Below are 12,640 nucleotides of genomic sequence, written 5' to 3' on the forward strand. Positions count from 1 at the left end.
ATTCTGTCTACATGTGACTATGTCTGCATGTGGCTCTACTTTGTGAGTGGATTCCTGCATCTGTGAGTGTGTGTTTGTGTGTGTGTGTGTGTGTGTGTGTGTGTGTGTGTGTGTGTGTGTTTGCATGTGTAAAACCAAAGTGACACTCAGTCAGTTGCATTGCAGACGATGTCACTCTGTCTGCTGCAGAGCTGGTGATGGTGGCGTCCTGAATGCTGATGATGCACTGACAGCAGCACTGCCTGGTGTCCCTTTTCTGACAGATGAACTTACCTGCGCTCGGGTTCAGTTTGTCTTTCTGTCACTCTGGCTGTGTCATCACTTTCACAGGGCATGAATAATAAATGACTCACAGCAGGAAGTCAGACTTCAGCCCATCATGAGGCAAAACTGAGAAATTTTGAGTTCACCTCTCATCCTTATACATAATTCTTTGTTTGACCTTTTACACCTGTCTGTAAGGTTTATTCAGCTCATTTGCAGGCACTTAGTGATGCATCGATTTGTCAACTGGGAATCTGTCTTATCTGTGATTTTTATTTATGATGAAGGCTCTATCTGGCTTAGGTTGTGTTCACCAATATGAGGTGTCGGGTCAGGACACAAATACTGGCATTGGATTTATAGAACTTGACTGGTTTAGGCATTAAGGGCCTCATTACAAAAATCTCATATCAGTTTATGATGACATTGAGGATTTTTGTTGTTACAGAACACGTTTCCCCCCCAAAAAATCCTATTATATGTATGTTAGGATAGGAATTTAGGTAGTACAAAACTGTCCTAACTTAGGGATTTCCCAAGTTCGGAATCCTAGATTGGGAAGGCATAGACCCCATCCTAAATTCAAACTAACTGGGTTTCCCATTTGCACATTCATTTATTTGTTTCTGCCCACAAAGCCTTTTTGTAATCTGGTAGCCTACTTTCAGTGTTATCTTCGGGTCATTTGTATAAATGACCTTAACATTTTAGATAACAAACACTTGACTGTCCTGCTGCATGTTATTACAGACAAGTGAACTAACCACAGACATTTGGCAAGCAGCTGCCGGAAAATAAAAATAGGGGAATCACTGCAATGGATATTTGGTGTTAGCTTTGCAGGGGCTCCTGTTGGTACAATTAAAGACAGAAAACTAAAATGTGGTGAAACAAGAAATACAAACCCAAATTAAAAATAAGGGAATAAACATAATACATAAAGGAACTAACCCTATGTAGTTACAAATGGGTGAATTTACATATAAACTGACGGGATATCTCAGCAAATCTGCATGTAGCTTAATTATTGGACTTGATAGCATGTGTAATAGGGGCTAACAGATTATTGGCTTCGCTGACTATTTGGGCCAATATTTGGCATTTTGCCTATTATCTGTATCAGCGTTTTTTTTTTTTTTTTAATGGCTGCTGATAAAATTAATTAATTAAAATGCAAAGAAAGTGTCAGAATGGGAGAAACTTTTACTTTGTTAAACCTCAGGAAGCTATTCTTTTTACTTTTTTCACTTGACTTTATAAAAAAAAGTTGCTGTGAACTTGCTATATATGAAAGTTTCAGTTTTGATTAAACATTTGCTAAAGGAATTTAAACAAAGGTTTGAGTTGGAGTTTGTTATATTCCAATTTCTAAATATTGAAATTCTGAATACTGAAATATTTTAGATTTTATTGTTAATGCATATCGGTTCCAAATATCAGTTATCAGTTTCATTAAGTTCTAATAATTGGTATCAGAATCGGCCCTGAAAAAACAATATTGATCGACCCCTATTGTGTAACCACCATGTTACAAACAGGCAATGAGGGACTAACTTTGCACAATCTTTCATTGTAATTGTCTCATGGCTCTTTTTGTGACTTAAGACATCAAAAATGAAGGCAGGAGTGAAATATGTGGAGGAATGTTTTGACTGTTGATTTTTCACAATTGTTTTGCAAAAGGACAGTGCTGACAATCATTTTTTACCTTGCATAGATTAGTCTTTCTTCAGATGAAGAACAATTGCTTTTAATAGTGTTTATCTGTGACTTCAAGCTTTTTATTTCCCACTCCATCACCGACCTGCCAATAAAACTCTATCGCAGTCACTGGGTCTCCCTCTTTCATTTAACTTTGTTTCCCGATGGAGCTGTAGCCATAGTGACTCATCTCAGTGTCATGGAAACAAAGTACTATTGCTGCTGCAATAACAGCAGCCTCCAAAACCCCACAGAAACGTGTAGCCCACACACAGTCTCCAACTGTGCAGCAAAATATTGAAGACGAAATAGACAAAGGGAAGTCTCCGGCGTGCAGGAAAGTATTTAGCTTTAGAGAGTGATCCTGACAAATACACACCCCCTTTCACGTTTTTTTATTATGGAACATAATGGCTAATATGACTTTACAGAGGCCACAGAAACAGACATCTCTTGAGCTGTAGCTGGCTCCAAGCATAAAGGTCGAGTAAGTTAATGAAGACTGACCTCACCCTCAAGTCCCTCAAGTGCATGAAGTCATTACCGCTTCACCACATCAAACCCCATGTCAGCGCATTATACCTGGGATGCTGCTCCGCTCTTTTATCTTAATAACTCAGCTTCATTCTTCACTCCTTCCTCTTTTGTTAATGGAAACTGCCGAAAGATTCCAAAGCAACCTCCCCACCCACCCAACCTCCCTCATCTGCCCTAAGGGCGTGCTCATTTTGTTGCCTCCCCCTGCATGCCGTCCAGGCTCGCCTCTCACTCTAACCACAATATTGCTGTATCACTTACACTAATAGCTTGCACTTAGAGTACCTCAAGGTGAAAGCGCTGCTGAGGTGCTTCCTGTCGACAGTGGAAAGATGCGGAGGGATTGCATATTGTGTTTGCCATTAAAATGCGGTTTAAAAGGCAGTCTGTTTGAGCTGATTGAACTGTTATGTTGTGTTTACAAGATTATTGCTCACCTGCCAACTGGACTGGTCTCTTTGCGCTTGGTGCTTTTAATTCCTCGCCTGCTTTGTTGTAGGTCTTTTTTAAAGAGGCCATACTGTTGTTTTTTACAAGTTTTATCTTGTTAACTACAGACAATTAGTAGTTGTCTTAGTTAATGTTTGTTTCCTCACTGTCGTGTGTTTGTACAAATGACATTTCTTAAACTAAAAAAATGTCAAAATAAGTGAAGTGACCGCTATTAACATTATTTCTCCTCCGTAAGTCAAAGAGCTCATTCAAGGGGGTTGATAAAAACCCAAAGTGAAAAAGTTGTGGTTAGCTTGAAAGAAAAGAACGATTTGTAGTGCAAGGAATAAAATGTGCAAAATAATTTGTTATAGTCATTTAGGAGCAGTTGGAGATTTGTTTTTAATTTTCATTTCATTCATCATGAGGGTAGTGCTCGCAATTATTCCCCATTCAGAGCAGCCAGAAATCAACATCATCTCTCTTCCCAAGCCTCCTACTGTGACTCATTCTTTTTTGGGGGGATGGGTGGAGGAGGAGGGAAAAAAGTGCCGGTTTGCTTGTTTTGGATGCCTCACTGACAGGGCGGTTTCCCATGCGTTGCCTGAATGACAGAGTTGCCCCATAAGACTTGACAGCTGTTGACTCCAACTCTGGGATGTGTTTGTCTGGGTTTGTTTGTCGTTTATTGGTGTTTACACTTGGCAGCATTGGGCTGCGTGTTTGCATGCGGGGTCTGTGACCTCCCAGCCCAGGATGTGGGTCTTTGTTGACGTCTTTTGGCGTGATGTGTTTGTCTCCAAGTGGTATTTTGTATATGTGTGTGTCCATTTGCTATATTTGAATGCAAACTGTATCTATGTCATTTGCGTTGTGTGTGGGCGTGTGTGCATGCGAATTGTGACATCCTTCTTCGCTGCAGTAAAAGTCCCGTGCAGCTGGCCCCCCCTCCTCCCCGCCCGTCTCTGATGACTTCCAGAAACTTCCGCCCTTCACTCCGTCTCAGTGACACGTGTGTCCTCTCGCCTCCAAGCCTGAACACCACGGCAACTTAACAGCACTTTTCTGCTGCTTCTCACACTTCTCTCTGGAGAAAAAGTCTGACATCTGGACTTAGATATAATTTAATTTATTCAACCCTTTGAAACCTTTCAAAACTGTCATCTTAATGACAGAGCTCACTTCCTCTTCCAGCACCTAAAATCACCTTAGGGAATCTTGAGCTGTCGTCCTGCTGGAGCTTCATGACTCTAAACCCCAGCGTCTGACCACTGGTGCCCAAATCTCAGTGCTCCCTGTGTAGGTGCTAATTTAGAGCAGATGGCATGCGGACGCCAAGGCTCAGAACTCCCATCAACAGGAAATGGCTTAAAAACAGGGACATCCCTGCTACAAATTACAGCCGTTTACCTTCCCTCGCTGGTAACCTGCCCTTTCAGTAATCCACTGAAAAATGATATTATAAGAGAAACACTCAACACCCAGGGAAATTACTGTTTTAAGGCTTTTGATCCTCCACTTTATTCTCATTTTAATTTAGCTTGCTGTTTCTTTGCACTCTGTGGGCGTCAGTGCATCATCTCTGACATTTGGAGTCTCTCTCTTCTGCTTGATGAATTATGTGTTTGCTTTGTTGCATTCAGACAGCCTGCAGGTACAGTCACGGATAATACAATCCAAACAAAAGAGCAAGACGGCTTCTAAATTAGACAGTGAACACCCGTGGCCAAAGTTCTTCGACAGAGGTTTTTAAACTGTAAGAAGCAAGGCAAAGATAACTCCAACAGGTGAAAGGCACACATGTCAATTTTACTGTAGTTTGTGAAGGCACATAAAGTAGACTGTTAGATGGTGAGATGGTTTAAAGCTATAAATGTATAAAAAAAAAAAACAACCTTGGAAATATGATATTTTTTATTTTGTGCACACAAGTTTCTTGTTATTGTCTCGTTTGCACAAATTAATTATCTTGTGTGCACATATTAGCCTATCTTGTGCATACAAGCTAGGCACAGATGAAAATAACTTATTATATATATTAACTTTTACTCAAAGGATTAAAATATATATTTTTTAAATTTCTGTACTCTAGGGGCTCAGTAGAAATCCTAGATAAAAGACTTATAACTTAACTTGTAACCAGAACTGTCTAACATTATTTAAGCCTACTTAGTGATATACTTTTAAATAAAACATTGACCAAATAAAATAGGTATATATGTAATAGGGGGTCATCGTTCCATCTGTCTTTTAGCTAACTTTGACTTTGACTCCTACATTAAATGACTTGTCTATTAATAAAGAAATGTAAGTGCTTGATAGCTGCAGCCTGAAACACTGGGCCCCTGTGTTTCTACTTTTTCTACTCAGTGAAGTTTTACTAGAGGAATAGAGAGGGCTGTGTTCCCTGTGAGTAAAGACCATGTTGTGATTTTTCCATGGAGTAATACAGAATCTTGTACAGTAGCCTGTGTTTGAGTTCAGCCCAGGGTGTATGGACGACTTCAAAGCCCACAGCTACACCCTGTGGTTAGTGTAAAGCCGGGCACACGCGAGCCGGAGCACACACACACACACACAACCTGGCAGGGAGTTGATATGCACGCCACGATACACACGCCCTCAGACAGGCGCAAATTTATTTAAGTCCATAAAAACAGTTGACTGCGTTCTCACCCTTCAAATTCCCCGACAGTCGTCGCATCAGTCCCCTCCGCCCGCCTCCGCCTCCTGCTGTAAAACACACACACACACGCATACACACACACACACACACATGCATGCACAGTCTCTCCACTTCCTGACTATTTCTTTCTCCTCAAATCTCTGTTTTAAACGGGCCTCTCTAAGGGCATATTTCACATTTGAGGAATTTCCTGTGTTCTGCTTATATCAGAGAGGAATGACAGTCCAAGAGTAGCACACATACACACACAAACACACACACACACACAGGCCAACTTTAGCCTATTAGCGTGGGAGGGTCTGTGTGTGTGTGTGTGTGCGTGTGTGTACGCCTCCACTTTGTATATGAATGTGAGTGATGAGACAACATGCACCCCCAGAGGCCATCTTGCTGGGTGGTAGAAAGGAAGGATGACTTTCCATCCATCACAGTCAAAACTTTACCCAGTGGTGGTCCGTCTGTTGCATGAGAAGTGTGTTGGACATTCCCAATGCCGCATATGTTATTCGGTTATGAATTGCAAGCTGGTCATTGAGATGGTGTGACGCTGGCTCTTGGCAAATGAGCAGCCTGCTATTTGCTCTTGGCGGTCTTGAACAAGGAAAGCTGCACTTTCACAAACCACTTAGGTTTTTATGCGCTGCAGTGCTTTTCACGAGGCTTTACGCAATTGTGCTCTCAGGATAATGACGAGTGGCTGGGTTGACGAGTAATTGTGTCAATATCACAGAGTGAGCTGTTTCTTTTCACCAAAACATGAATGGAGTTCATCCGGTGTGTTATTCTAGTGTGACTGTAAATAAAAAATCTTGCTTTCTCAGCCCCTTTCTGAAGTGTAAGTTAAGTGGTCGACTGTATAAACACGACTTACACAGATCAGCCGCAACATTAAAACCACTGACAGGTCAAGTGAATAACATTGTACATCTTGTTATGATGTAGTTTTCTGATGGGAAACCTTAGGTCCTGACAAACATCAGAAGCAGTACCTTCATCATGTTCATCATGGCAACGGCATTCCCCATTGTCCCCCCCCCCCATCTTCATGGGATGTCCCATGGATACTCATTCAGATTTGGACCAAGGGAAATTGGTGGCCAGGTTGACAAACTCTTTGTCATGGTCCTGGGGCCATTCCTGAGAAGTTTTTGTTGTGTGGTGTGGTGCAATGTCCTGCTGGAGGGGGCCACTGCCATCAGATGTTGCCGCAAAGTGGAGAACTTGGTCTGCAGCTGTGTTTGTGTGGGTGGTGCGTGTCAAGGGGCATCCACATGATTGCCAGCCCGGCAGGCCACCAACATCTTTGGACATTTATATTTGGTTTAATTTAGGTTGTGACTTCAGGTGACAAAAATGTAATGTCACGGCACTGTCTAATGCCGACGTCAATTTGATGTAGAATACTGACAACAAATGATGTTGATATTTTGTTGGTTTTAAGTTGTGTAAAGTAACCAAAAACAAGCAACTTCCAAACTTGGCACGTCAGCATCATCTTGATGTAGAATAACAAGATTTACTCTTGAGGTATGAAGACCAAATGTCTGCAAAATGCCTTAATTGTAACATCGAAAAAAACCCTGAAATTCTTACGTCTTTAGAATAAATAAAAAATTGATTAATGAAAACATAAAAATAAATAAAAAATATCATCATTCTAAATTTTCATTCCAACCAAAATGTAAAGTTTGTTATATGTAAGAGTGAAGCATCTTTCTGATGACTTATTGGCATCCAGCTGGGAGGACCCAAGGTTTCCCAGTACAGCATTGCATTGTAACAGGATGATCAATGTTATTCTCTCCATCTGTTTTCATTTTGTGGCAATCTTTAGAGACTTAGTTTTGTATTGAACTAAACAATTTAAAGCAGCAACAGACTGACATGATCAGCTGGTTGCTCAGGAGCACAGAGCTCAAACAAAGTGTTTGACTTAGGCTTTGGTGTGAGTCACGCTGTAGTGTCTATATGCAGAGGGCTCTGAGGGGATGGAGAGGATCAGCGTCTGTGTCTTGTCTAGCCGCTCTGAACAGACTCACCTTTGACCTGTGACATCCAAGTCCTCAAATAGCTTTTGATCAAACAACAACAGTAGTAAAAGAGTCTGACAGCATCATACGTCTTTGAAAACTTTTGGTTATTGGGTTAATTAAAAGCTTTGGAGAAAATCCAGAACAAGGGAGCTTTTGAAACAAATTGATTTGGTATCGAAGGATATTACTTTATTTGACAATCATAAAGAACCTTTCGAGATGAAATTATATGATGTGATTGCTGACAGAGCCTGAGACACACGAGTGGCTGCTAACCTTTTGAACAGATAGCCAGATCAGGACGGATTTGGGTAATTAGATTTTCCACAGTCTTAAATCTAATTCACTGTTTGTTTCAAGCAAACAACACAACAAGCAGATGCTGCTGTATTTTCTACCATTTCAAGTCAAAAGGAGCAATTGCTGTGGAAAACAGACATCAGCCTTGTGCTGAAAGGAGATTGAGCTTGCTGGTGCTGTAGTGGTGATCTGATCCTCAGTCATTAACTCGCGTCTGCCAGCGTGAGTGATTACTAGGTCCATGTCTGGGTGAAAGTATTAACATGGCACTGGCTCTGAGGCTTACAGTTATACTGTAGTAGTCTGGAGAAAAGCATGAATGCAAACATGTATTTTTGAGAAGTTTCTTATTATTTCAAGAAGCAAACCACTTGAACTGTTTGAGTAGACCTTAATTTTTCGTATTATTACCAGGTGAAGTGCCTAAGCTATGGATTTTGCTCTAAAGTACAGTTTACTTGTTGTAAAAACACTCCTCATCCTGTTAAATATGTTTGATAATGTCTTGCGTGACTTTGGAGGGGCTTGGTCAAGTCTCAGAAAAGAGCTCGTATGATTGTCTTACTGATAAATTCAATGACGGTTATCTTGAATTTAGGCTTAAGACTTTGAATAACCTGTCTTTACTAGACAAGGAGTGTCTAATGAAGGATGTGTTTTTGGCGTTTTGATCCATTCTGAAGGGACTGAAAGATATAACACTTTGGCCTCTGCTGCATCTTTTATTGCCATGTTTATTATAATTTGTCACTGACAAGTTGGACAACTGAAGTACCCATTTAATCCATCATTACTGTTACTGATCAGCTGTTTAGCCTATACTCCAATCACAGTATTTGTTGACAATTACTTTTGGATAAAAAACCTGCACACGTTCATAAAATTAAATGACTCTGCGCTGTCTTCATCTGTAAGTTTTTAGCCACATAAAGAAATGAATTTCAGTGTAAGTGTATGATATATTTGTAATACTTTCACCACTATACCTTACTGTCAGATAGCAACTTCAGACAGGGAACTGAAGCTGTTCCCTCAGAGCCACCAGACGCAGTAATTTTACCCCCACAGAACATGGGAAAGCTGGTGTACTGCTGCCCCAAATACTTACCATGTAAAGTACAGCAAAGAAAATATTATATACTGTTTAGCTTCTGTGCTGGTGGATTTGTTTTTATCAAAGATGCTTTATCAAAGCAACACAAAACATAAATTTATCACAGGAGAAACAATAGCTCCAACCACCGTGTTTAACTATATACCTTTAAAAGTTACAATTATGGCTGAAAATGACACCAGAAATAAACAAGGTTGCCAATGTCCCATATCTCCTCAATTCAAATCAATCGCCCTCAAGCCCTCAATCGCTGGGTGTTGTCAAGGGGAATTTGGTCTCGTAAAAGATGCCCATTGCAATTTTCCAGAGCCCACTCACTTGTTTTTTTTACCAAAAGACAGTCCAAAAGCCAGAGATATTAAGTTTACAATAATATAAAACAGAGAAATAATACATAATTTTCAAAATTGTTGTATAATAATTTAATTGATGCCTCTGATGCCTTTTGTCCCAAAGCACTGACCCAAATCCTTAATCAATATCGGCATTTATATCAAGTGATCTCTGCTCTCTCATAAAACCACAGCAGTTCAAGTTATACGGTGGCACCCTAAAACAGAGCAGCAGTTACAGCGTTAATGACACTTGTGTTCAATGACGCAGAACCACAGAAGCCACCGCCGCTGTGTACTCAAGCACCTGCAATAAATTTGCCAGTTCAGTGAATCCCAGCTTGTGCTAATGCTGCTGCATTTTTAAAAAAGCTTGAGTCATGCTTTCAGAAGGGGTCCGATGAGCTGACAGCTCGGTAGACAGCTTTTTGGGATATGATGATACACTAGCAAGTCTGGATTGAAGAAGCGGATGATGCTTGATTTGTTATTCACACTGCAGAGCAAACAGGATAAAGTGTAGCATGAAAAACATATAAATGCAGGCTTCTTATAGGCCTCGTCCTTATAGGTTTGGTTGATTCAGTGTTCGTGATATCATATGGATTTAGGACTAGCAAAAAATAAACGCAAATCTTCCTTATTTTAGTCTTGATTTGACAAGTTGTCTGTCTCGAGCAACACATCATACAGAGGTTTTCTGACCAGCTAAGACATCTCCCATCCAAATCTGGATAAAGGGGTGCAGGCAGATTACGCACAAGCCTATGATGATCCATTCAGCTAATCCTGATCATAGCGAGTTGGCTGCACCTCAGTCTCACTGCTGGAGGAGCAGGAAACAACAAGCGATCAACTCGCACCCCCACTTCCAATACAGCAATGAGATTGACCTACCTTTTATTTGGGATTAGAGATCAGATTTTATTGTGACCCATGAGAATAAATCCTTTGATAACCATATGCACCCATTTCATTAAAGAAAATGAATAAATCTGTCACCAGCATGAACAAATTTATTGCAGCTTTAGTGACAAGAGAAGACAGAATTCTGTCCTTTTACTTGCACTAAACTTAATTATGTCAACCAGATGAAGGTCTAAGATATGGAAGCAAATAAGAGACATAACTAACACAGAAAAGCCTGCTTAATATTACATATAAACACCACTGAATTCATAGCATTGAAATATTTTACTTTGAAATAACATGCATCTGAATATATTTTGTCTCAATTCAGCTCTGTGAAATCAAAATATGAAATTTCTTTATTTGCATCTTCTTTTTCCTGTGTTCACTAATTTGGCTCAGATAAAAGAAAAGGCTTGAAAGTGAACACTACAAAAAAAAACAATGCTTTGAATTTAGTGGTGTTTAAAATTCAATATCAAGTATTGAGTAGCTGTTAGAATAGAAATACATCTGAAAATAATATTTCTCTTATTTTGCTTGCTTTAAATATTCTGAAAGCACAGTGAACTCTTGTACTGCAGCGTGGCCTGTTAGCACCTATTCAGTACGTGTGTCTCTGAGCGTCCATATGTCCGGCTCATACGCAGGGTAACAAAACATGTAATCTGGTGACGGCGAGTTCAGCCTGCCACTGTTTGTTGACAGTCAGTAGTGGAAGATTGGCGTTAGCGGGACTAGAATCTGCTTTCTGGCAGCAGAGGCCGAGGGGAGATTAGATGTTAGTGGCGGTGCGAGCTGGCTCTGCAGCTCTGGTCCAGGCCTCGCTCTGTAATTAGTCCTGGCGAAAGACCTTCCTAAAGGCGGCCGGCGTTGACAGGACCGTCTGCGCCTTCCTGAGCTTTGACTCCCACTGTCTCCCACTCATGCCACCCAGCCTTCCCTCTGTTCTACTTCTTCTTTATCTTTTATCACCAATCTCTTTCTCTTTTTACCCCAAACCCCCAACATCATTCTGTGCAGCTTGGTTCATCATGAGTGCTGAAGCCTCTAAATAAATGTGCAAATTGAAAATGATCTCATATTTCACTTTGACAGCAGGATTATTTTTCTGCTGCCATTTAAAATGTCTCATTTGCTTCTTTTTTTTAAACCTGATCTGGTCTTCGATGCTGACAGGTTGATTACAGTCTTGCCCTGATGGCTCTTTCTAACCCCCCACTGTAATAAGACAAGCTAATGATGGGACTGAGAGAGGATGTGATGTGGGATGGAAGCAGCACGGCTGCTGGCTCGCTCTATTCCCTCTCTTCCTCTAATTTTTTAAGTGGTTTTGGGCACCGTATGAAGATGTATCCTTTATGATTCAACCTCAGTGGTCTCTGTGAGGTTTGGCCATCGGGCCGGGGAGTGTCTCTTGACATCAGTCTGGTCATACTGGTTTGCTTTCGTGGGTTAATTATTTCCTTCTTGAAGGATATTCAGATGTCTGTTGATACAATACTAACATGTCTTGTCTGGAGGGTCAACAATAGCCTCACAAGGATCAGCACCAATATAAATCAGTGTTATGTTAGATCAGTGAGCATATAATCTTTGTGTCTTTTATGCTGTGGTTCAAAAATGTACATGGCAGATGTGTTATTTTACTATTAAAAGCTGTTCTTTGTTTTAAAGCATCAATGACAGTTTTCTTTGTCAGTGAAAACAGGCTGTAATCATTTTCATTTTAGGTAGGGAGTATTTTTACAAACAGTAACAGATCATTTCTGCAGAGTAAACCTTTAAAGGTGTCAGACAAACCCCAGAGTCCAATGAAGTGTAGCCAAAGCTCATATGATGCTTGCCAAACAGAGTGAGTATTTCCATCCTGGATGTCACCTACAGGTTTGTCCCTGTGTCCTGCAAATCAACTGCAAAACAGTTTCCCTTCTTTGCAGCTCAGCAAGGAAACACTGTCCATAAAAACTTAAAGTAAAAGGCCATACGTTTTAAAGGTACTCCACTATATTTCCCACTTCAAAAAACCCAAACTTTTCCTTTAATTTACATGTTTGTTTTAACTTATGTTCATTCATGCAGTTGTCCAAATTTGTTCTCATTCATTCTTTTGATCCATCTACTCTCTACCTCATAATTCCTGTATTTATTCACAACTTTGACATCTCCAGTATCCATCAGGTGATGGATAGCTAAAAGCTGGGACCATTGTGAGCCCCTGGACTATAAATATATATCATTTCATGTGGTTTGAGGTCAGAGTAACGAGCAGGGAATTAGGCTCTCAGCAGTCAGTGCTACTGAGTTGTATGCTTTTACTCTGCTCGTCTGG

General features: G+C 40.5%; 1 protein-coding gene across 5 annotated transcripts in view; it reads left to right on the top strand.

Annotated features, from left to right (window-relative positions):
- The window catches only part of LOC121963023 (microtubule-associated protein 2-like), a 68,609-nt gene that overhangs the window by 13,198 nt on the left and 42,771 nt on the right, over window positions 1-12,640 (top strand). The gene's annotated exons all lie outside the window — the stretch shown is intronic.

The sequence above is a fragment of the Plectropomus leopardus genome, chromosome 24 (genome assembly GCF_008729295.1).
Source record: "Plectropomus leopardus isolate mb chromosome 24, YSFRI_Pleo_2.0, whole genome shotgun sequence".
Taxonomy (NCBI): domain Eukaryota; kingdom Metazoa; phylum Chordata; class Actinopteri; order Perciformes; family Serranidae; genus Plectropomus; species Plectropomus leopardus.